The 24,649-nt window shown below is 38.6% G+C and overlaps 1 protein-coding gene and 1 long non-coding RNA gene across 4 annotated transcripts in view; one reads left to right on the top strand and one right to left on the bottom strand.

Moving 5' to 3' along the window:
• The window catches only part of LOC308667475, a 59,159-nt gene extending 36,654 nt beyond the window's left edge, over window positions 1-22,505 (bottom strand). The window contains exon 1 of the long non-coding RNA XR_014026292.1: window positions 22,285-22,505. This is a non-coding gene — a long non-coding RNA (uncharacterized lncRNA). The remainder of the gene's footprint in view (window positions 1-22,284) is intronic.
• Window positions 22,506-22,732: 227 nt separating this feature from the next.
• BBX (BBX high mobility group box domain containing) overlaps window positions 22,733-24,649 on the top strand; it is a 111,210-nt gene continuing 109,293 nt past the window's right edge. For 2 of the 3 annotated variants that reach the window (XM_081326701.1, XM_081326699.1), the window contains exon 1: window positions 22,773-22,941. The gene's annotated coding sequence lies outside the window, so the exon portion shown is untranslated. Of the gene's footprint in view, window positions 22,942-24,649 lie in introns of all 3 variants that reach the window. The other variant, XM_081326697.1, reaches the window with a different exon arrangement.

The raw sequence follows: 24,649 nt of genomic DNA on the forward strand, positions 1-24,649 counted from the left end.
AGAGAGAGAGAGAGAGAGAGAGAGAGAGAGAGAGAGAGAGAATTCTAAATCATTCTTGTGACCTATTGGCCAGGGTCAGTTACTATTCTGTGCCTATATATTGTGTTTTCTAGCCAGAAAATAATACCTAACAGGATTTTTCAGGACCCTCATAATATAAGCACTGCCCAAAAATAAGCCCCAGTTAAGATCGTCAGCCAGACGGATGCATTTAGTACCATATTTCCCCGAATATAAGCCCTAACTGGAAAATAAGCCCTAATGCCTCTTTTGGAGCAAAAATTAATATAAGACCTGGTCTTATTTTGGGGGAAACACAGGTATATAGACACAGAATTGTAATTGATCCTGGCCAAAAGGTCCTAAGGATGATTTAGAATTTTTTAGAGGCATGTTTGAGGAATTTACACCAAAACTGACACAACTTATAGCAGCTAAATTTGAGATGTTTGAAAAACAAACTGACCAAAATTCCTAGTGATATTAAAAACATGTTTTTAGAAAACAGAATGGATATTAGAGATGCTGAGTTAGAAAAGAAATTAGATAATGTTGCATTACTTGAACATAGAGGTATTCCAAAAGATTCTGGAGAACATATAAGGCAAATAGTAATTCTGACACTGTCAATTAGGCTGAAAAGAAGAGAAGATTCATTTGGATCATGAACAGTTTTCCATATAAATTTATTTATGCATCAAGGACAAAGATCCAAAGAGATTCTTGTTTTTGAGGAAAACAAGAAATGAACAAGTTCTTCAGAGCCATTTTAATTCTACATTAAAATTGCAAATACTGATATAATTATCTTAAAAGAAATTAACATCAGGATTCTATGAAAAAGAAAGGACTATTCCTTCTTAACAGAGATTCTGAAGCAAAAAGATTCCATTTTGTTGGGATACAAATTGAGGACTTTTGCTGATGACTTTATCTTGATTCTAGAAGAAACTCAGAATAATATAAAATACATAATGAAGAAACTAAATGACTGGTACATTAGCTGGATTTCAAATAAACAAAAAAGATGTGGGTTCAAAATATGACTGTACAAGATCAAGGGAGCCTGATGAAAAAAATGGTTTTAAATTATATAGGAATTTCACTGACAAATATGAATTGTATGCAGTATCAAAATAACTATGTGAAGATACGGAAGGATATAGCTCCATGTAGAGTGAAGTGCAATAATTCAGTCTGGACATCATCAGGGTATTAATGGCCATGAGCAGAGACCATGGCCCAGGAATGGGAGCAAGGGACAAGCAACTTGAAGTTGTACAAAAGCCGTCCTAGCCACAGCTACCACCTACTCCTTGACCGGGAGCTACATGTCCAGGAGACCTCCAAATTGTTCATTGGCTAGATTTGGGGAAGTGCTACACCACAGCTAAAGATAGAAGATCCCCAGAACCAGGATATTCAAAACCCAGTTTGTGTTCTGTACCAGCCTGCTACCGGCCTTGCAGGAAGGCAACCCCTGTACAAACGGCAGAGGCTGGAATACGTCTGCCAAATTTATTACACAAACAAACAAAACATGAAACAAGATACCGGAGCTTTGATCCTCTATCGGAGCGGTTGCTTTCAGCAAACCAGCCCTCCCCCAAACACTCCCTTTATTAGAGTTCAGGGCGTGGCCTCTCTTTGCCTCCTTCCGAGAAGTCCCACAGCCTTTCTCTGCTTGCTCCTACTTGACTGCCTCCTGCGTCGGGCGTCCTTGAACAGGGCCAGCTGTGGGTCATCTTCATCCACACTGTCGAGCTCACGCAGCTGGGTCTCCACCAAGTAAGAGGGGCCTGGCTGAGGGCTCTGCGGAGCCTCCAAGCCATCATCAGCAAGTTCTTCAACACCCCCCTCCTCCCCCTCGTCTGAGTCATCCGAGTCATCCGACCCAACTGCCGAACCCACAGGCTGACCCTGAATCACAACAGTTTGGTCTTGTTTGGGTTCAGTTGAAGTGTGTTGCACCCCGTCCAGGAACTGAGACAGAATCTCCATGGCATCACTTACAGAAGTATAAAGCTAAGTATACTGATTTTACATCAACACAAACTACTGGATGGCTTCCCCTAGCCTAGCAGTAAATGTTAAACAGAAGGGGAGAAAAAGTCGAGCCCTGAAGCACTCCACAAAGGAAGGACTGCTGAGTGAATCTCTTTCCATATAACACCAACTGGAAGTGACACCAGAAGACTAGGACAACAGTATGCCACCCATTCCCCAACTCATAGAGCTGCTGCAGAAGGATACTATCATCAATGGTATTTGAAGGCCACTTAATATAAAATATGGATTTTTAAAAAATGTTCAGTTTGGCTTTTAAAAAATGTTTCTTTTCATTCTTTTTGTTTTTATTATTGTTTTTCATTAAGTGCACAGATGATTTCATTTAATTATGCATTCTTTAAGGGTATTTAGATGTTTTGTCAGCATATCAGAGGTATATTTAGAGTGCAGTATATCTCTATAATAAAATTAGCATTTATTTAGATTTCTATTTTGATAGCATAGTTCACAATGAAATACAGAATAAAATAAGGTTCCCTAGTACAATTCAGCTCAAGAAGGAAACAGAGCAGCAAAATAATTGTCCAAAATATTTAACAAAAACTAATTTGCTTTCTTTAAAAACAACAAAAAACATAAAGCATATACATTTCTCCAGACCATAACCTTTGATAACAAGAAAGGCAGTACAGAAGGTCCCCAAAATTCAAAATCGTGTTCTAATCACATTAGAAATCTAGTGCAGCATTCCCAAATCATGCTGTCCAAATGTCTTTGGCCATAAATCCCTGAATTTCCAGATGAAATGACCAAAGCAATTGATAAAAGTGATTTATTTCATAGTGATCACAACTAATCAGAAATATGTAGTAACAGCATAAAAATACTATATCCACAAATGGTTCCGTTTGCAAGCTGCAGCAGCTCATCACCTAGTCCCTCTTCACTAGCACAATCACCATTACCACCACTCTTTGACAATATTCCTGAAGAACTGCTGTGAGTGAAATACATTCTGTCGCTGGCAGAATTGTGGAGGATCAGGTTATTCCTAATAGAATATCATAAAATAACAATTTATTTCTTGTTTGAAGAAAATTGTGAATTTTTATTATCAGCAAGAGCACAGATTTATAGTCAGTTAATTTTCAAACTACATTAGTAAATAATATATTTATTGTTTGCAGGAAACAATGTCCATTGGATCAGTAAGTGCCAGAAGTAACTCAACAAGAAAGAAATGCATACTTGTTCTACTTAACACATAATCTTGAGATTCATATATTTCTGTCGTAATCCAGTGATTTCTCAGTGCAATTTATAAGACCTCTTATCCTGTTGTTAATCTATTCATATATTCAAAACAGTGCCACCTCAGAAATAAAGAAACTAAGCAAAAGGAGACAGGATCACCCAAATGAAATCTTCTTTTCTACTCAATAGATGATCAAAATGTTGGAAGAATCATATCTTTTGTTAAATAAGGACAAGCTACCTACCAGTTGTTCATACTTTGCAGCACAATTTTAGGAAATGGAACAGTGTAAATTTAGAAATCCTCTGACCATTATGAGAACAAATATTCCTATCTTACACATTCTGAAACTGGAATCCTATGCAAAGAATGTTGGCAACTAAATTTTACATGGAAGCAAAGGTTCAAACAGAAAATGGCTACCTCCTAAAAATGTATTAAATTATAAACAATACTAAATTATGTGCAAACATGTTGGCATATGTTCTTGTTCGCAAGGATATAAATGCTTAAGCATGCATATGTAATTGATATAAATGTATTAGGATCTTAATCCCTCAAATGTTCTGTGACCTCAATGACGTTGCTGACTGCAAAGAATATAAATCCTTCCATTACCCACCAGTTAGTTAAAAGTGAAGAAGCTTCCTGGATGAGAAGTGAAACATTTTCAAAGAAAAAAAAACACCCAAGAAAGTCCAGTTGCCTTTTGAAAAAAAGCACTTTTGAGACAACCATGACATGGATAGCTGAGACTCGCCATAGACAATTAGGATCTTATGTGTATTATGCTTGTGGTCAGTAATAGTGAAACATTCCAGTTTAGTTGTTTCATTTCTCACCATATAAATCTTTGAGGCAAGGTATTTACTTGAAAAGGGACGCGGTGGCTCAGTGGGTTAGGACGCTGAGCTTGTCGATCAGAAGGTTGGCAGTTTGGCGGGTCGAATCCCGAGTGCCGCGTAACAGAGTGAGCGCCTGTTACTCGTCCCAGCTTCTGCCAACCTAGCAGTTCGAAAGCACGTAAAAATGCAAGTAGAAAAATAGGGACCACTACGGTGGGAAGGTAACAGCGTTCCGTGCGCCTTTGGTGTCTAGTCATGCCGGCCACATGACCACGGAGACGTCCTCGGACAAGCGCTGGCTCTTCGGCTTTGAAACGGAGATGAGCACCGGCCCCTAGAGTCGGAAACGACTAGCACGCATGTGCGGGGGAACCTTTACCTTTACCTATTTACTTGAAAAGTAGTAACTTCTATTTTTCAGATTCAATAAATGAAGATTAAGTTGTATTAATGTTCATTATACAAAATTGTGCAGGTCTGGTTTTCAATGATCCACACGTGAGACATTTCTTGTCTATTAAAACTATCGTGCAAAAATCTTAGTTTTCAGATTGGTATATAATCTTCATTCATTTACATTTGTAGATATATTTTATTAAACACAATCACATTAATTTTATTTGAATATCAATCTATAAACAACATGAAACTTATTTTACAAATTGTTATGTTTCGGGTTCGGACAAGCAGGAAAGACGCCAGGCAGATGAGTACAGAAGAATAGTTGCTTTATTCATAACTTTAACTGTACTGAGGGTTAGGGGTATCCATGCAGTCTTTATATAGTCTCCCATAGTCTGAACAACCAATCAGATTGAACCCATCATTCCCGCCAAGTTGACTGCAGCCTGGACTGGAAAGTCCCATCTGTGTTGCTGGAGAACTGTTAGCTTTCCAGCGTACACGTGATAAGGTCTTCCTAAAAGCTCAATACATAACAGAAATGCTTCATTATATGAGTCATAAAATGACCAAAAATAACATGTATAAGATAAGACAAGACAGGACAGGTCAGGACAGGACAGGGCAAGGCAAGGCAAGGCAAGGCAAGGCAAGATAACCTTGTCATTTTTTTTTACTGTGGGCACATTGGCACACATTAAAAATGAAATTTAGTTGCTTGCTCTCCAAGTGTAATGTTATATTATATTAATATAATTATTAATATATTTAAAATAATTAATATATTATATTATAATTTTAAATAAGAAGTTAATTCATTTAAGTTTTCTTAACATTTTGCCCTGGAACTAAATTTTTCTCTGAAAATATTGTCTTTTCCCCAAGGAATTAAATAGCTTTTGTGCTGTTTACTTTAGATTCCCTTTATATATCAACAAGTCCCTTATGGAATTCTTATAACATTCGGTGACAGAGGTATGCAAACATTCCAAAAGTCTAAGAAAATACTTTTTTTGTTACAAAACTATATATCTCCTTTTGTTTGGTAGTGCATTGTTATTCTGATATTCTGTGAAATCTGGTTGTACTTCATAGCTACTGTAGTTATTGGACTAGTCAGTGACAAGCAAATATTTTATCTCTATCTGCAATATTTTTTGAATTTGCTATGGATTCACTTTCTACTATATATAATAGTTTTCCTATAACTGTTTATAGGAAAAAAGTAATATTACTAATCTTTCTGCAGCTTGGGGAAAATTTACTTAATTTTTTTTGTTTAAGCTTTTTGCTTAATTATTGGTCTGCATGTACATCTATCACAACCAAGCTCATTGTCTTTAAAATGAGTAAGAGGTTCCTGTTCATTTTGGATCTACCTGTTGGATACACTGTATTATAAAATATATTATAAAGCAAAACTCAGAAACAGCAACATAGCTATCTCCTGCAGCAAAGCTATCTACCATCATCCAGAATATTGAGCTGCTGGTGTTGGATATTGAGCTTTTCTAGAGATAATCTAAAAAAAAACCCTATACATTGAATTCTCAAGTTACAACTATAATTGAGCCATCTTGTTTATTATATCCTTCACTTCTTGAACATATAAAAAAGGCCCTGCCTGTGACTCTTGCTGGATCTGTTGTGTATCCCTTGAATGTCATAGAGTAATATGACAAGCAAGTAAAAATAAAAGGAAAAGAGCACACCTTGTTAGCCAATGTCACTGTGGCCAAAAAACATTAACACCCAAAAGAATAAGTTTAATTTGTTAAGATGCCAAACCTTCTGCTCTGGATTGATCTAGGAGTAAGGTGTCTGGAAACAAGTAATATGTTATCTATAAAAGAATTACAAAGCTGTGACAACTACTCTATTTATTCAGAAACACTGCATTCCAGAGCAATGTTACAGGTGTAAATGCATTTATTTAACTAAATAAAAAAAATAACCCAAAGCAGCAACAAATTGCTTCTGGCTAGTACAAAACTAGGAAAAATATGTTTCAAATTCTATATGTTTCGCTAGCAATTATACCAGGCCCTGTTATGTGGCACTACACTCCATGATAAATACAAAAGAAGCTCTGCATCATCCATTTAAGTCGGTTCAATGTGGAGAAAATGTGTTTTCCCCATTTCCAGTATGGTGGTGGTGGTGGGAACCCTGGCCAGCAAATGCCTCAAAACCAAATAGAACCTGTTCTGGTTTCTGCTGAAATCTTCAAATAATTGTCTCTCCATACTCTTCTAGTTTATAAAGCATTATGCCATTCATAAAATCATGTTTCCAACTGGCAGACCCATTAACATATATAATAAAAAATTTATAGTCTCATAGTTAAAATGTGTTTTATTACCTTTAAAAGGTTGTTACATATACTGCCATATTGGGTTGACAAAGTTTTAGCACAATTGTCCATCATTACATCCTGCAAATATAATGTTCATAAACTGGTAGATGAGGCAGAAGAATGAAACATAATTCAGAGAAATTCAATAATGAATGATAGTGATCAGTTTTTCATTGCAGCAAAACAGAATATCTTCACTAGAAAAGTGAGGAATGAGACCTTGAAAGAGGTAAGATATTTTTGCTTGCTTATTTATTTTTAGCACTGAAATTAAGAAAAAAATGTCTCTAGGATCTTGCTTAATTTTCTTTAAGATCAGAGCTAGTTTGGTCTAGTGCAGGGGTAGGCAACCTCGGCTCTTTTATGACTCATGGACTTCAACTCCCAGAATTCATGAGTCAGCTAAGCTATGCTATGCTGACTCAGGAATTATAATAATAATAATAATAATAATAAGTTGGAAGGGACCTTGGAGGTCATCTAGTCCAACCCCCTGCTAAGGCAGGAAACCCTATACCATTTCAGACAAATGGCTGTCCAGTCTTTTCTTAAAAACTTCCAGTGTTGGAGCATTCACCACTTCTGGAGGCAGGTTGTTCCACTGGTTAGTTGTTCTAACTGTCAGGAAGTTTCTCCTTAGTTCTAGGTTGCTTCTCTCCTTGACTAGTTTCCATCCGTTGCTTCTTGTCCTGCTTTCAGGTGCCTTGGAGAACAGCTTGGCTCCCTCTTCTTTGTGGCGGCCCCCGAGATATTGGAACACTGCTATCATGTCACCCCTCGCCCTTCTCTTCATTAAACTACACATACCCAATTCCAGCAACCGTTCCCTATATGTTTTAGCCTCCAGTCCCCCAATCATCTTTGTTGCTCTTCTCTGTACTCTTTCTAGAGTCTCGACATCTTTTTTACATCGTGGTGACCAAAACTGGATGCAGTATTCTGGGAGTTGAAGTCCATGAGTCATAAAAGAGCCGAGGTTGCCTACCCCTGGTCTAGTGGTAGAAACCTGGAGACTGTGAATTCAAATCCTGTCTTAGCCATGAAAGCCAGCTGTGTGATATTCGGCCAGTCATTTGTTCTCAGCCTAATTCACCTTACAGGGTTTTGTTGTGGGGAAAGTACGAAGAGGAAGGTGTCTTGGATCTGTTTGTTACCTTGAGTTGTTTGTAAATATAATAAAGATGGTAAACAAGCAAACAAATAAATTTCTTACTGCTGCAGTGTGTTAGAACTTGAACAACATTTTTAATGGCAATATTCGACCTCGGTAAAAAGGCCAAAAGATTTTGGCTTGCAAATATATCTGTTAAATTATGGAAGTTTATCAGGGTAGGAATGATGACAGAGCTACATAGATGAAATGTGCTCTTAACAAAAAAGTGAAAGAAATACAACAAAGAAAAAAACATAATGTATGTCATTATCAATCAATACAAAGTTAATATTTCATATACACTTATGTAATGCAAATATTATTCAAATATGTATATATTTCTAATACATTTATACATCTATTTTTAATCTTTTTTAACCTCATGTATTCTGTACAAATGAGTCCCATATTTCATTATACTTTTTTTTATTTAAAAAGTTTTACAATACATTTTGACTTTAATCCCCCCCTCCCCCACCCCCACCCAACCCTCCCTATCCCTTCCCCCATTCCCTCCTCCCCCCCCATATTTCATTATACTTATCTACACCAAGTCTACATCTATAGCCAATCAACTCATAAGCGGCAAGTGCAATCAGATCTTCAACACATTGATAAATAGAGCCATACATTTATATTTCCAATATTGCAGTATCAGTCTTAGCCATAGCAAGAGAATGCATTTACATTCTCAGGTTGTCAAATTACATGCACTAAGTAAATAGATCAAAATAATAGTATCCTTTATATAATTCACTACTTTTCCCAAACTTGGTAAGCAGAGGACATTCTAGAAACATGTTTTAAAAAGATGTCTTCTTATTACTTCTCAAACAAAGTGCTATTTTTTTTACAAATATACCCAAGTCCAATAAATTCTAAATATTATTTTTATTGTATACAAATTGAGATCCATTGACTTGCTATAAAAGTTAAGACACTTTTCCATTGTCTAGATAATATAGGAATCTTGACTTCTTTATACTATATATAGTATTTAAGTAAGTCAATTGATAAATATTTTTGTTGGTCTCATGGTACATTTATTCTATGTATCAACAGAAACAAATAATTTCATGCACTCCAGATAGTGAAACAGTTCCCACAATCAACAGTTGGTTAATTTACTGCAACAGATAACAGTTATTCCATGCTGGCAAGAGTGATGGAAGTTGAAAACCTTCCTCTGTCAACTAGAGCACCAAATTGCTGGTACCTATTTTAGAATACTAGAAATGCCCTAAAGCACAAATAAAAAATTGTACTTTGTAGCAGAGATATTTCAAGAATTTGGTATTTGCAAATGTCTATATGAAATTTCTGTGGGGTTGTAGAAGGGTATAAAAGTATTTTAAAAAATAAATGTAGTAAGTTTAAATGGTAAATATAAAGAAATAAATGCTGGCTTGCCTATATCAAATTAAACTGATAGCTAAAATTTTTAAAATAAATATATTATGTTGAAATATTTGATTCATATTCCAGCTTTTCAAAGGAATTGTTTTCTGTATATTAATAATAAACAGAATTATTAAAACATACAAAAAAGTATTTTTTAAAAAAATATATATTAAACAGTGAAATTAATTAATCATTTCAGGACTAGCATGGCAATAGGGTGCATGTAATGATGTTCCAGCTTCAGGTACTGGCTACACATTGATTTGTTCTTCCAGATCTTGATTTTGGTATGTAATGTGTAATTGGTTTATCTCAAGTTGTGAGATAGCACCTTCTTATTGCATTCTTTGACCAAGTGACAAAATTAGTGGACCAGAGGAATTCTGTGGATATAATTTACTTGGACTTCAGTAAGGCATTTGATAAAGTAGATCACAACCTACTACTTGATAAGATAGAAAAATGTGGGTTAGACAGCACCACCACCAGATGGATTCGTAGCTGGCTGACTGGCCGTACTCAGCGTGTGGTCCGCAATGGAACTGCATCTACATGGAGGGAAGTGTGTAGTGGGGTGCCCCAGGGTTCTGTTCTGGGCCCAGTGCTCTTCAACATCTTCATCAACAATTTGGACGAAGGGATAGATGGGGAACTCATCAAATTTGCAGATGACACCAAGCTGGCAGGAACAGCCAACACTCCAGAAGACAGGCTTAAGATATGGGAGGATCTGGACAGAATTGAACACTGGGCGCTATCTAACAAAATGAAATTCAATGGTGAAAAAAGTAAGGTTCTACATTTAGGCAAGAAAAACCAAATGTACAGGTATAGTATAGGGGGTACCTTGCTCAATAGTAGTAACTGTGAGAGGGAGTCCTAGTGGACAATCACTTAAATATGAGCCACCAGTGTGCTGCAGCTGCCAAAAAAGCCAACACAGTGCTAGGTTGCATTAACAGAGGGATAGAATCAAGATCACATGAAGTATTAATACCACCTTACAATGCCTTGGTAAGGCCACACTTGGAATACTGCATCCAGTTTTGGTCACCACGATGCAAAAAGATGTTGAGATTCTGGAAAGAGTACAGAGAAGAGCAACAAAGATGATTAGGGGACTGGAGGCTAAGACATATAAGGAACGGTTGCTGGAATTGGGTGTTGTTGTTGTTAGTTGCGAAGTCATGTCCGACCCATCGCGACCCTATGGACAATGTTCCTCCAGGCCTTCCTGTCCTCTACCATCTTCTGGAGTCCATTTAAGCTCACACCTACTGCTTCAGTGACTCCATCCAGCCACCTCATTCTCTGTCGTCCCCTTCTTCTCTTGCCCTCAATCTTTCCCAGCATTAGGCTCTTCTCCAGTGAGTCCTTCCTTCTCATTAGGTGGCCAAAGTATTTGAGTTTTAGCTTCAGGATCTGGCCTTCTAAAGAGCAGTCAGGGTTGATCTCCTCTAGGACTGACCGGTTTGATCGCCTTGCAGTCCAAGGAACTCGCAGGAGTCTTCTCCAGCACCATAGTTCAAAGGCTTCAATTCTGTTCTGTACCAGCCTGCTACCGGCCTTGCAGAAAAGGCAACCCCTTTACAGACGGCAAAAGGCTGGAATACGTCTGCCAAATTTATTACAAAAACAAACAAAACACGAAACAAGATACCGGAGCTTTGAAACACTATCTGAGCGGTTGCTTTCAGCAAACCAGCCCTCCCCACACAAGTCCTTTATAAAGAGTTCAGGGCGTGGCTTCTCTCTCCCTCCTTCCGAGAAGCCCCATTGCCTTCCTCTGTTTACTCCTACTTGACTGCCTCCTGCGTTGGGCGTCCTTGAACAGGGCCAGCTGTGGGTCATCTTCATCCACGCTGTCAGGCTCACACAGCTGGGTCTCCACCAAGTGGGAGGGGCCTGGCTGGGGGCTCTGCGGAGCCTCAAAGCCATCATCAGCAAGTTCTTCAACACCCCCCTCCTCCCCCTCATCTGAGTCATCCGACCCAACTGCCGAACCCACAGGCTGACCCTGAATCACAACAAATTCTTTGGCGCTCAGCCTTTCTTATGGTCCAGCTTTCACTGCCATACATTGCAACTGGGAAGACCATAGCCTTGACTATACGCACTTTTGTTGACAGGGTGATGTCTCTGCTTAAAAATTTTAGTGTGCTGTCTAGATTTGCCATGGCTTTCCTCCCAAGGAGCAAGCGTCTTTTAATTTCTTGGCTACAGTCCCCATCTGCAGTGATCTTGGAGCCCAGGAAAATAAAATCTGTCACTACCTCCATTTCTTCCCCATCTATTTGCCAGGAATTGAGAGGGCCGGATGCCATGATCTTGGTTTTCTTAATGTTTAGTTTCAACCCAAGTTTTGCACTCTCCTTCTTCACTCGCAACAAGAGGCTCTTTAGTTCCTCTTCACTTTCTGCCATTAGAGTGGTATCATCTGCATATCTTAGGTTGTTGATATTTCTTCCGGCTATCTTAATTCCAACTTTTGATTCATCTAGCCCTGCCTTTCTCATGATGTGCTCTGCATATAAGTAAAATAGGCAAGGCGACAGTATACAGCCTTGCCGGACTCCTTTCCCAATTTTGAACCAATCAGTGGTTCCGTGTCCAGTTCTCCCTGTTGCTTCTTGGCCCGCATATAGGTTTCTCAAGAGACAAATAAGATGGTCTGGTATGCCCATCTCTTTAAGGACTTGCCACAGTTTGTTATGATCCACACAATCAAAGGCTTTAGCATAGTCAATGAAGCAGAAGTAGATGTTTTTCTGGAACTCTCTAGCTTTCTCCATGATCCAGCGTATGTTAGCAATTTGATCTCTAGTTCCTCTGCCTCTTCGAAATCCTGCCTGTACTTCTGGTAGTTCTCGATCCACATACTGCTGGAGTCTAGCTTGTAGAATTTTAAGCATAACTTTACTAGCATGAGAAATGAGTGCAATGGTGCGATAGTTTGAACATTCTTTGGCACTGCCTTTCTTTGGAATTGGAATGTAAACTGATCTTTTCCAATCCTGTGGCCACTGTTGAGTTTTCCAAATTTGCTGGCAAATTGAGTGTAGCACTTTTACTGCATCGTTTTTTAAGATTTTGAATAGCTCAGCTGGAATACTGTCACCTCCACTAGCTTTGTTGTTGCTCAGCTTTTCTAAGGCCCACTTCACTTCACATTCTAGGATGTCTGGCTCGAGGTCAGTGACCACTTCATTGTGATTATCAGGCACGTTAAGCTCATTCTTGTATAGTTCTTCTATGTCTAGTTTAATGAAGAGAAGGGTGAGGGGTGACATGATAGCAGTGTTCCAATATCTCAGGGGCTGCCACAAAGAAGAGGGAGTCAAGCTATTCTCCAAAGTGCCCAAAGGCAGACAAGAAGCAACGGATGGAAACTAATCAAAGAGAGAAGCAACCTAGAACTAAGGAGAAACTTCCTGACAGTTAGAACAATTGACCAGTGGAACAATCTGCCTCCAGAAGCTGTGAATGCTCCAACACTGGAAGTTTTTAAGAGGAGACTGGACAGCCATTTTTCTGAAATGGTGTAGGGTTTCCTGCCTGAGCAGGGGGTTGGACTAGTTGACCTCCAAGGTCCTTTCCAACTTTACTATTATGATTATGATTATTCACTATGTTGAAGCATTGAGTAACTAGCAGTTTCTCAGTTAGTGCGGCTACAAGTTTTCTGTCTATCCATAGTTCTCTCATACATGTCATATATTCCCTCTCACTTGGTCTGCTGGTGTAGTAGCATTCCATCAATTCCAGGCTCTCTTGTCTCATCCATATATGGTTTGTTCTAGTAGCCCACTTATCATCCAATTGTCCTGGCTTCCCAACATCTGAGGTGAACTTTGTTAATCCAGGCAATGTCCAAGCCGGCATGATTCTCCTAGATCATGCCACTCTTATATTTGATGTAGGCAGTTGAAATGTTTGGGTCAGAATCCCTACTGATAAGGTTGATACAAGCTGAGAATTGAATCCTGCTCTCCCATGTCAAAGCATTCTAATCACTATAATATTAGATGTGGGCAAGAATCAAGAGGAAAACATGAAATTATAATAGTTTGAAGGACTTTCTATAGAAACACACATACACACCTATAGTAATTATATTAACTTTTGCACCAGCTACTACATCAATACAATTCTGATTCACAGTACATATTCCTGTAAATAGAGAAGTGATAGAATTCTGAGTATCACAAGGTTGCATATAATTTGGGTATACTCCTTTTGGGTGTAGTATTAAATTATGTTTCAGTAACTCATGAATCCAGGATAAAGGCACTAAAAGAATGCCAAGATATTTATCTAATCAATTAACTTATATGCCATCTCAGTCAGGAAACATCCAGGTGACTTACATATTAGGGCAAAATAAAATTCCAAGAATGAACTTACAAATTGTTCATAATTCTTCATATTTTTAATAAGAATAAAGATAAATCACTCTTTGACTATGGAAGCCAAAAAAAATGAGTGATACAATGCAGAAATTCCAAGAAAAGATATACTGTAAATGAAATATTTTATATGTAAAATAACAACATATGTACCTAGCATTTGAAAAATGGAAATATTTTAAAACAAAAGATGAAAGCAAATACTTTGGACCATCTATTTATATGGGTTCCAGGCAAGATTTTTCCTATAAGTGAAAGATACAGAACCCAATACGTTTATTGATGAGGGCAGAGCAAAATATATTACACATAAATAAAATTGGCAGGTCTGTGGATATAGCTCATAACTATGAGAATATTGTTGTACAAATAAAATATGTGCTTCTTTGGCAGCCTTATAGCATCTCTTTCCTGAGAATACCGTGGCCCTTAATATAGCTGGTGATGGTAACAGCTCATATATGAAGCCTGAAGGCTCAGGCAGCAGCTGGATGGCTAATGCTTCACATCTCTCATAATAAAACATGCAACACTACCCATAAAGATCATGCACTGCAGATCCACCAATGGTCACCTCAGGCCCCAGGCAAAGTGCAAAAACAGCAGAATAATATAATATCTCATACATGTCTCAATAAAGATAATAAACTTCAATCTGTGGGGATTTTTTAAGAATCCTGTTTATTTCTAAAGGAAGATAGTACAATGGATACATAAAATGCTGGCACAGGAAACTTTCGTGTATTGCACCAATAGCGTTCTTCAATTGCATTTTTTTTGGTAATTATTAACTAAAATATTTAATCCAGATTATCTGAATGTGGACTTCAAATAATAGGAATGAATTATAAGTTAAACAATGTAACAAAATGATATGGCTTTCTCTAATGGACAGCCCTCCAGGTATTTTGCGTTACAATAACATGTTATTGAAGAATTAACAGGTTTTGCTTTCCTCAGTATGTACGTATACCATTTTGTACATTTTATAAAAAATACAAAATGATAAACAATATATAGTCCAGTAATGGATGGCAGACTGGATGGCAGTCAATGTGCTGTTGTGTAAAAGCTGGGATCTTACTGAATAATAGTGTTGTGTGTGGCTCAATTAAAGCCTTCAGGACATCTAATTGCTGATGTTGCCTTCAAGACAAAGAAAATCCAAAGCTACAGAGACAGAATTACAGCGGAAGTGTGAAATGTAAAATATATAAACATAGGAAAGTTGAAATGAATTAACACTGATATTTTGGACAATATCAGCGAATTGAGACTGACTGCAATTAGCACTTTCAGACAGAAGATCAGTTCATAGGACATGAAAAACAAAGAAGAAATGGTATTGCTTTTATAGTTAAGGGTGTAGAAAGAACAGTATGCAGTCAATGATCACATTAAACTTTGTGGACAATCATTTTATATGATGATCGTCCAAATTGATGCACCAATTACCAGTGGAAAAGAGAAGGTTGATTAATGTTATGATTAAAAGAGATGGACTGAAATGAGAAATGGACAGAGGAAGCAAATATGATGTGTTTTTTATATATATAGAATGGAATGCCGAAGTTGAAAATATTAAGAAATGTAACTTACTATATGACCTAGAAAATGGAAATAAAGCAGAATGTTTTATCAATTTTAGTTAATCTAGCCACATCATTTCTAACAGAATCCTCAAAAAAAAAACCAAAATATCCATATACATGGACATCAATTGACTACATCATTGGTACGAGGAGGTGGAAGAACTGTTATAGCAGCAAAGATCTGGCCAGAGGCTTTATGTGAAACAGATCACAACTTCCTTGTATGTAAGTTCCAAGTAGAGATTAAAAAAGAAGAAAACCAACCAGTTTCTATATGATGTTGAGCATGAACAGTACCCACTTTTTTCAAAGAGAACATCAGGGAATCATTCTGAAGTCCTGAACCTCGTCGATAGGGAACAGCATAAATTGTTGATTGTTATAAAAAGAAGTTACTAATGGTGAATGTGAAAAGAGATTGCCAAGCACCAAGCAACAGAACAAACAAAGTAGATATCAGAACAAGCCATAGAAATTGTCAAGAGAAGATGGAGCAAAAAAGACAAAAGTAAAGAATTTCAGAGAGCTGTTAAAAGAGCAAAAAACAGTATTATCATATATGTAGACATTGGACATGGAAAGAGATGTGAACAAATAGGAAATCTTCCAAGGTCTCTGAACTCAGAAAGAGGTTCCAATATTCAATTGGTATGCTGAAAGATGCTACTGAACTCTCACAAAATACTAAGAGTTTATTGTCTATGAAATAAGGCTGTTTGAAATGAGATTTAAACAAACTTTTTCAAAGAGCATAATTAACTTGTCAAATTTACAAGTTGTGACAATGACCGCTAATTTGAATAATTTTAAAAGATTAGATACATTTATGCAACAATACCTATCAAGGACCATTGATCTTGAAGACTGTTACATATGGACTGGAGAAATTATGCTTCAAATACGAAACTAATGACAGGGGAACAACAATTGAGTGTGCTTTCATGCTCTGTTTATGAGCCAAGGAATTTGTGTGGCCACTAGAAGAAACAAAATGCTCAACTAAGATGGATCTTGGTCTGATGCAGTAAGGCTATACTTAAGATGACATGGAAAGAATGGACAAAATAGTTCTGTCTTCATCATAATATTAGAAATGAATGACACTGAAATATTAGGTCAGGGGTGTCAAATTGCTAGCCCGCGGGCGAGTTGCATCATGCAGAGGCCGCATCCACCCCAGCTCTGGCAATGCAAAAAAAGTTGCAATATGTCGCAACACATCACATGACGCTACAAGTTTGACACCTGTGAATTAGGTGAAAAGCAAAAATCAGAAGAATTGAATTGAATTGATTAAATATATATGCCGCCCTTCTCCCTAAGGACTCAGGGCGGCTCACAATAAAAAGTTAAAAACATAAAATACAAAATTTAAAAAAGAATTAAACATTGAAGTAAATACATAACAATAGACCCAGTAAAACCAAACTTAAAACTACAGTCAGTCCAGGCCTGATTGTTGGAACATCCATGTCTTCAGGTCACGGTGGAAGGACCGAAGGTCAGGAGCCATCCTCAGCTCCGGGGGCAGTTCATTCCAGAGGGTCGGTGCACCCACAGAGAAGGGTCTCCCCCTGGGGGTCGCCAGCCAGCATTGCTTAGCTGACGGCACCCTGAGGAGGCCGACTCTGTGGGAGCGAACCGGGCAATGGGAGGTTGATAATGGCAGCAGGTGGTTTCGCAAGTACCCCGGGCCTAAGCCATGTAGGGCTTTAAAAGTGATTACCAGCACCTTGAATCGCACCCGGAGGACAACCGGAGGCCAGTGCAGCTCGCGCACTGTATAATTTTGATGTTTCAAGATACATTATAAACAATATGCACAATGTGTGAAAAAAGTAGATTAAGGGATATTTCCCCTCATTGATTAGATTCTATTGAACCACTCACCAGCTTTTTTTATACCTTTGATATTTTTCTATGGAAGCTGTTCAGGATGACTTGGAGGCATTGTATTTTCATGACCTGTTGGTTGGTTCATAGTAATGCCATTATGTATCAAGAATTGCATCTTCTCTCCTGTTCAGTGTCTAAATGAAGCTAATGTAATTATCCAATGATTTCATGAGGCACTAATAATGCAGTGACATAACCAATTCAAATCCTTTTCATTTAAATCAAGTAATTCTGACCGATTCAGCAAGATTCTTATTTTGTCATTATTTGTATTAAATTTTTTGAAGTTTGATTCCCCACAACTGTTCTTAATGAGCAGTCATAGCAACTCAGCATCTCATCAAAATGATGAAATGTGTACAGTGATGTCACAATGCACACATCTTATGTATTATGAGTGATGTTGTATGACAAGTATAAAAGGGGCAAAATTTGCATCACATTATAGAGATGGCCATGTTGTCATTAGTTAAAAACTGATCACTGACAGCAAAATTGTTAGTCTCCAGCTGCTAATGTCATATTCCTATTAGATAGATAGATAGATAGATAGATAGATAGATAGATAGATAGATGATAGATAGATAGTTAGATAGATAGATAGATGAAGTTCCAAGTGTGAATAAAACTTTATTCATTGTCAACATTTAAATACTGTCAATGGATAACCTGTATAACAAAGCTCACTACAATATACAAATTAAACCTAAGAGTCCATTTTCAGAATTTTAACTAACATCTGATTTTAAAAATACTAGATCAAAGTACTGCAGATATGGCTTGTCAAACCAGATGTGATTTAACTCAGTTGGACCATTGGCCAAATCACAATGCTTCCTCATTCTGAAATGATAGAAATATATCACTTTGATATCTGTGGAAATGTCTGAAAGTATTGTTTCTAAATTAATTTGGCTAGATATCAATATACAAGATTGATTATTTAGATAACCATAATATGCAACTTTTAATATTAGAATGTTCTCTTGTCAAACGTTACTATCATCTGCCATTACTTTTCATATCTATATCTATCATACACACACACACACACACACACACACACACATATATATATATATATATATATATATATATATATACACTTTATATTATTTAATTTATAATATCCACTTTTATTTACTTATGACTTAAAGTGATGTATAAACCATTAAGTGTGGCTAATGTATGAATCAAATAAGCATGGTTTGTTCAATAAATCAGGAATTGATATGCTAGTTTAATGTTTGATCCAGTCTAACATGTTATTTGATCACAAGAAATGTACCTGCTCTAATCATGACTAAATAAGATATATAAAAGCATTTCTTATGCATCTTTCACAAGTGTAATATTTCAATGTCATGTTCAAGTTTCAAACATTAAACATATACACATTTCTGGTACAATATTTAATTTGTAGATATTATTAGTCAATTTGAAAAGTATCAAAATGAAAAAAGAGAAATAATAGCATCACATTTAATATATTGCCGTAATATAGATACTATAGTATATTACTTTGCAATAATTTTCAGTGAAATACCTGGAATAGTTCAGCTATATTACCGAAGTTCAATTATTTAATTATGTCCTATCATTATGTTGTTGATTACAGGACATACCAGAATATTGTTCATGTTAATTGAATTATTGCTGTGAACCAGAGTTATGGTATGGATGTCCATATAGGTATCCTAAATAAATAAACAAAACTGTTGCATGAACATCAATTATTCTCAGGTACATATAAAACTAATCAATATGTTGTGGAATAGCTTTTTGAAGAAGGCTTACTTTAGATTTTAAGACTTCACATGAGAATTCATTATAACCTGGAAAGGCAACCATTGAGTAGGAAAAATGGTATGCACCACATATAGATTGAATTTATCTAGCGGTTCAGTATTTTGTATATATGTGAATCTAAGAAACATGATTAATAAAAGAAGTTATGTTTTTTCATATTGTTTTTCTTTGTAAACCTGGCCCTTTGTGTTTAGACAACATGGTTAGCCATTTTCAATTTAACTACAGTTTACTTAATGTAACTGGTTTTCTATTTTTAATCAAGACTGGTATGATCTCAAGTATTATTATGTACTAAAACTGAGTGATTATTATTTCATTATTTCAATATCTAGGAACTTATATATTTTCATTAATAAAACATTGAGACACGTTATATTACTTTTGAAAATTCTCTAAATTTCAAAAGTATTCTTACAGATTGAATAGAGAAAAGCATCTAAGTATTACAAGTATCCCCTGAGTAAGTGTAACTAGTTAAAAAATTTTGTGGAATCCATCCATAATGTACAGATATGAAAGATAATAACACTAATGTATTAAATGTATATGGTACCCAACTCTGGGTTGCTAACAACATTCAAAGAAAATGCAAAAGTAAAATAAAATAAAAATAAAAAATGATAAGTGCAATGAAGTGAGGGATCTTGGTCTCCCTCTTTGAGGGCCTGGGTGAAGAGCCAGTCTTTAGGGCTCTTCTAAGTAGCAGCAGAATGAGGGTCATGAATGCTTTAATCACTTTATCATATAGATGCATATGAGTGAATCTGAATTAGCACAAATCGATAGCTATAACATACTGGTAAAATAATTGTTTTCTAAATCATAATTTATAAAATGGCCAATGACCTCCCTACAATTTCATATACCGTTTGGCATTCCTTCCCTGTAAAAAGAAAAACAAACATTAAGAATGACACACAAAAATCTACATCCCAGAACAGGTGTCAAACAGGCGGCTGGGGTGGGCTGGATGCATCATGTGCAGGCCATGCCCACCCCAGCTCTGAAAAGGCAAAAAAGTCGCAATATGTCATGTCACGTGACACGATCAAGTTTGACACCCGTGTCCTAGAAAAACTTTTTTCTATATAGAGAATATAGCTCACTTTTTTATTCAAGTGCTGAAACTACAGGAAAATAGTGAGCTCAATAGTATTTTATAAAGAATAGCTACATTTTGGAACTGTTTTATTTTTAATTTATTAAATTTGTTTGCCACTAAACTTACCACAGGGTAACTCTTCAATTTAAAACCTTTCCCCAAATTTGCTTTTGTTAAGTCTCTGTGGACATCACATCATTATCTCATTATATTGCACAATTTCTATAAATCCTGAGAAAAGTTGATTATGAACAGGCATACACTGATGATCAGTGACAGCTAATCTCAATGTACACATGTTGTACTTTGACAATAAAGGTTTATTATTATTTATTATTATATTAACATGATAAATGATAACATTTATCATTACCTCAACAGCAATAGCAAGACCACTTAAGACTTATGTACAACTTCATAGTGATTTACAGCACAATGTTATTACTAGTTAGGGGAACATGTATTACATGTATTATACTGAATAGTTGCAAATTTCAGAAAAATAGATATTAAATATTCTCTGATATTGCATATACCTGTGGGTAGGGAGAATTGTGGTCACTTAATTGTTGAAAATTCTGGACAGCTGTTCCAGTTCAATATTGTGTTGATATGAAATACACATTTATCACAAATAAATAAATTCAAGGTATTCAAGCACACTCCAATCACAATATGACAATGAATCAAGCCAGGCGAGCTCCAAAATATGCCAACAAACATGAGTCTTATATTGATAACATGTTGGCTCAATTGAACAACCATAGGTTGCTGGTTTAATTTGGTTTCCAGCAGATCAGCCATGTTAGTTTGTTAAAGTGTAAGAAAACCATAGTGAATCTGAAAAAAGAGCTATGCAATAAAGTCGACTACAATTCAATATACCAGATACAGGAGTTGACCGGATTCAAAATACATCGAAGTTGTCTGTAATCCATGGAAAATCTGCCATAATAGTCTTGCTATAATGAAATGTCGTCTGAGGTACTGTAACTATATAAAGGTAGATTTGGCACCTCAAGTATAAATTTGTATCGTGCAGCTTTCTTATCGCTTTGCTGTGCTAGTAATACTGAACGAGAAGCTTTTGACTGTAAAATCTTACTTCAGTGGATTTTTTCTTCTTCTTTCATTCCTGAGGAGGGATGTTACTTCTAAATAGGAAACTATCTGTCTGCCCGGCGGCGCCTCCAAAAGAGGCATTTTGGGCGTTATGAACTTCTCCCTTTGGGATTCTTGGCCTCTGTGGGATCAGTCCAGCTTGGAGTCATTTTCTGTAACCGCCACTAAAATTGAGCCCCGCGGCAATTGTTTACCAGCTTCCCTTGAAAGTCTTCACACAAAGCCCTGCTTTTCCGTGGGGCACCACATGCAGGCGACCAAGAAGCCCACTTCGAGGTCCAAGGGACTTGGGAGTTTATGACCCAAGAAACCTCTCACGTCAGTTAATGGACATTTGTGTGAGCGTGTAGGAGCGCCTTCTTCTCAAACCCGAGTTCCCCTTTCCTCTTTTCTCCCTGCGTCCGTGGCACCAAACTACTTAAAGGTCTAGAAAAGACCGATTTATAGGTACGTGATCACATTTGCGTGTATCTGCGCGTGCACGCGCCGCGCGCGGGAGACCGCGTATGGGGCCGTATGTGTGCGCCTCCGTGTGAGTGTAGTTGCGTGCGTTTTTCTCTGGGTGTAACAGGCGAGCTGTATGGCTGGCTAATCTGTCCTTCAGTTCGAGAGCCAATGGCAGGCTCCCTTTTATAAAAATGAATGTTTTCGGTCTCTCCGGCTTACATGTACTGTATGAGAAACAGTGTGCGGTGGTGGGCTCTGTTCAGAGCTTCTCTCTTCACTTTTCATAAAGAAACACTGAGTGACCACTGCTGCTTGCGCTCTCCCTCTCAGTCTGAGTCTCTCTCTCTCCTCTCTCTCTTTCTCATAAACACACACACACACACACACACAAGTGGGAGGTAAGTGCCCCAGTCTCCCCCTTTTCCCCGAGCGACTCTGGAGAAAAGGCTCCTCTTCTCAACACTTCCCTTTCTATTATTACTCACTTAAAAGCATTGGGGCAACCCCCAAGGACTCCGCCAAGCAGCGCCGCCGCCGCCGCCGCCGCCAGCAGCGATAGCCGCCACAACCGGCAGGCTGGACTCTTCCGAGGAAGGCGCAGACCTTTTGACGTCCTTTGCCTCTTGCCTCAATTCCCGTTCACTTTCTGCCTCAACGCTCGCTTGTCCCCTGAAACTTTGGATGGGGGAGCCCGAGAGAAGGTCAGCGGATGGTGGGCTGGGGTTCCGTGGTGTGTGTGTGTATATCTATGTGTGTGTATTGGGGGGGGGGTTGTGTGTGTGTGTGTGTGTGCGCGCGCGCGCGCCGGGATTGGGGGGGGGAGAGAGAGATGGGAGAGGCGGAGGAAAGAGGTGAGTTGTAATGCAATGCATTAGGAGGAAAGGCGGCGCGGGAGGGGGACAAGGATAGGCCAGCCAGTGCCAGGCGGCGTTGGAAAGCAGCACCTCTTTCACCACGCAGAGACAGGAGCAGCGGCGGCGGCGGCAGCGACGGAGAGAGCGGAGGAAAATAAAAGCTGGCACCCCACCGGAGGAATTAAAACAACCTTCCCTTTCTCCGGGTGTGTGTGTGCCTTGACAGGGGCAGCAAGAAATGAAACTTAATTGTAAGAGTGGAGGCACGGAGCTGGCGGGGGCACGTTGGTGCGTTGATTTATTTGCGTTGCGTGGCTCGTGTTTTGTGTCAAGAGTGGGCGGCGAAGGGGGAGAGAGAAGCTGGGTGCGGGGCGGAAAGCCATCGAGCAGGGCTCAGTTCGACTTAGGAGTTAGGAATCGGCATTTTCCGGTACAGAATCATATCTTGCAAGCACTTTCACTCCCTCCGTTCTGCCATACCAAACAACAAAATGTGCAATTATTAGGCGATTTTTTTTAAAAGGAGATACTGCGAGCTGACGGAAAGAATAAAAGAGAGTGTTGGGGGGGGGAGGAAAGGACGTAGGAGGAGAGAGGCTGTGTCAGGAGTTTGCATGAATGTGGGATTATGTTGTGTCAATAAGTTTAAGGTGGAGAGCGAGCGAGGCTGGGGGCGGAGGAAGGCCTTGGCAGTTTAAAGTCCTATTTCTAAAGGTAAGTTGTAACACCAAATGGTCGCGATGACAGAAAACTTGCAGATTATTTGCCCAGGAAGAAGAATATGCGTCTTGGAGGCGTTATTGAGATTTCAACCAGCAGACGGGTGGTAAACTGTTATTTGCTGCTGCGAGATCGGGTCGGTGGTAAATTACAGAAATCAGACTTGCATCCTGCTCTCTTCTTCCTCCCGGGTGTTTTATCTGAAACTTGCATAGCTGGATCCAGTATCGGGGCTTTTTTAAAAAAAAACAACAGTTGAGCAAAAGGAGATGGAGACGGAGAACGTCTCCTTAATCCCGGGATCTAGAAAGCGGTAGGTTTGTGTTAGGAATATCTGTAACAATCCGCTGCCGGTTGAATGAGGAAGGTAAAATGAAATGGTGCAAAAAGAAGCAGAGGCAACATATACGGCCGAGAGAAGTGTGTGTGGGGGGGCTGGAGACAGAAAATACAGAAATGCTACCGTCCGTTTTCCTTTTTCTGTCGGGGGGGGGGAAATAAAGGAGGGCGGGGAGTAAAGCAAATAACCGGGTTGCGGTCATTCATGTCACGATCAGCATTTGAGTCTTCATTGGTTCATTTGTTTTTCATTTTTCTGTTTCCCTTAAAAAAAAGTATAAGGGGCAAATTAGCGACTACTTGCCGGTAGATGTCGGAAAGTTTGTCAGAGAAGCGGGGCGGGTGAGCGTGGAAAGGAAAGAGCAGGCTGCTTAGGACGCTGACTTGGCCTGGGGTTTTGAAACCATTGCCTGTCCTACTCTTGACACGTTTAGATCCCTGTTCTCATCCCATGCACGGATGAGATAGGGACAGTTTATCACCCATCCAGACTCCTACATAAGTCTGGGGTCTGTGTGCGCGGACGTTTATACCCCTCCCCCTTTCCGTCCGTCGGTCCCCAAACGTGCTAGAAGATGGAGCTACCACAGGATTCTGAGTTTCCATGTGGCTTCAGCAGCGGCACCTCTTTCTCCTCCTCCCCGGTGGCAGCAGCCGCGGGATCATAGCTTGGGCCTGCGCGGGGGGGGGGGAGGAGGAGCAGGGAAGTAAGAGCAGCGGCAGAAGGGAGGTGTTTTCTGCCAGCGTGATTCACCAAATATCGCTGGGGAGGCAAAGGGTATGGAGGAGGAAGATCGGGGCAGATCTGGCATCCCCCCTCTCGGTGCACCCTTCCTGTCTCTCTGCCTTCTCTCTTTTGCTTCAGGCTCTCCTGCAAGGTGTTGTGTAGACTTTTCCCCAAGGAAGGTGGAGATTTGTGTATTGCATTACTGCCTTT

Source organism: Vipera berus (assembly GCF_964194415.1).
Source record: "Vipera berus genome assembly, chromosome: 4".
Lineage (NCBI taxonomy): Eukaryota > Metazoa > Chordata > Lepidosauria > Squamata > Viperidae > Vipera > Vipera berus.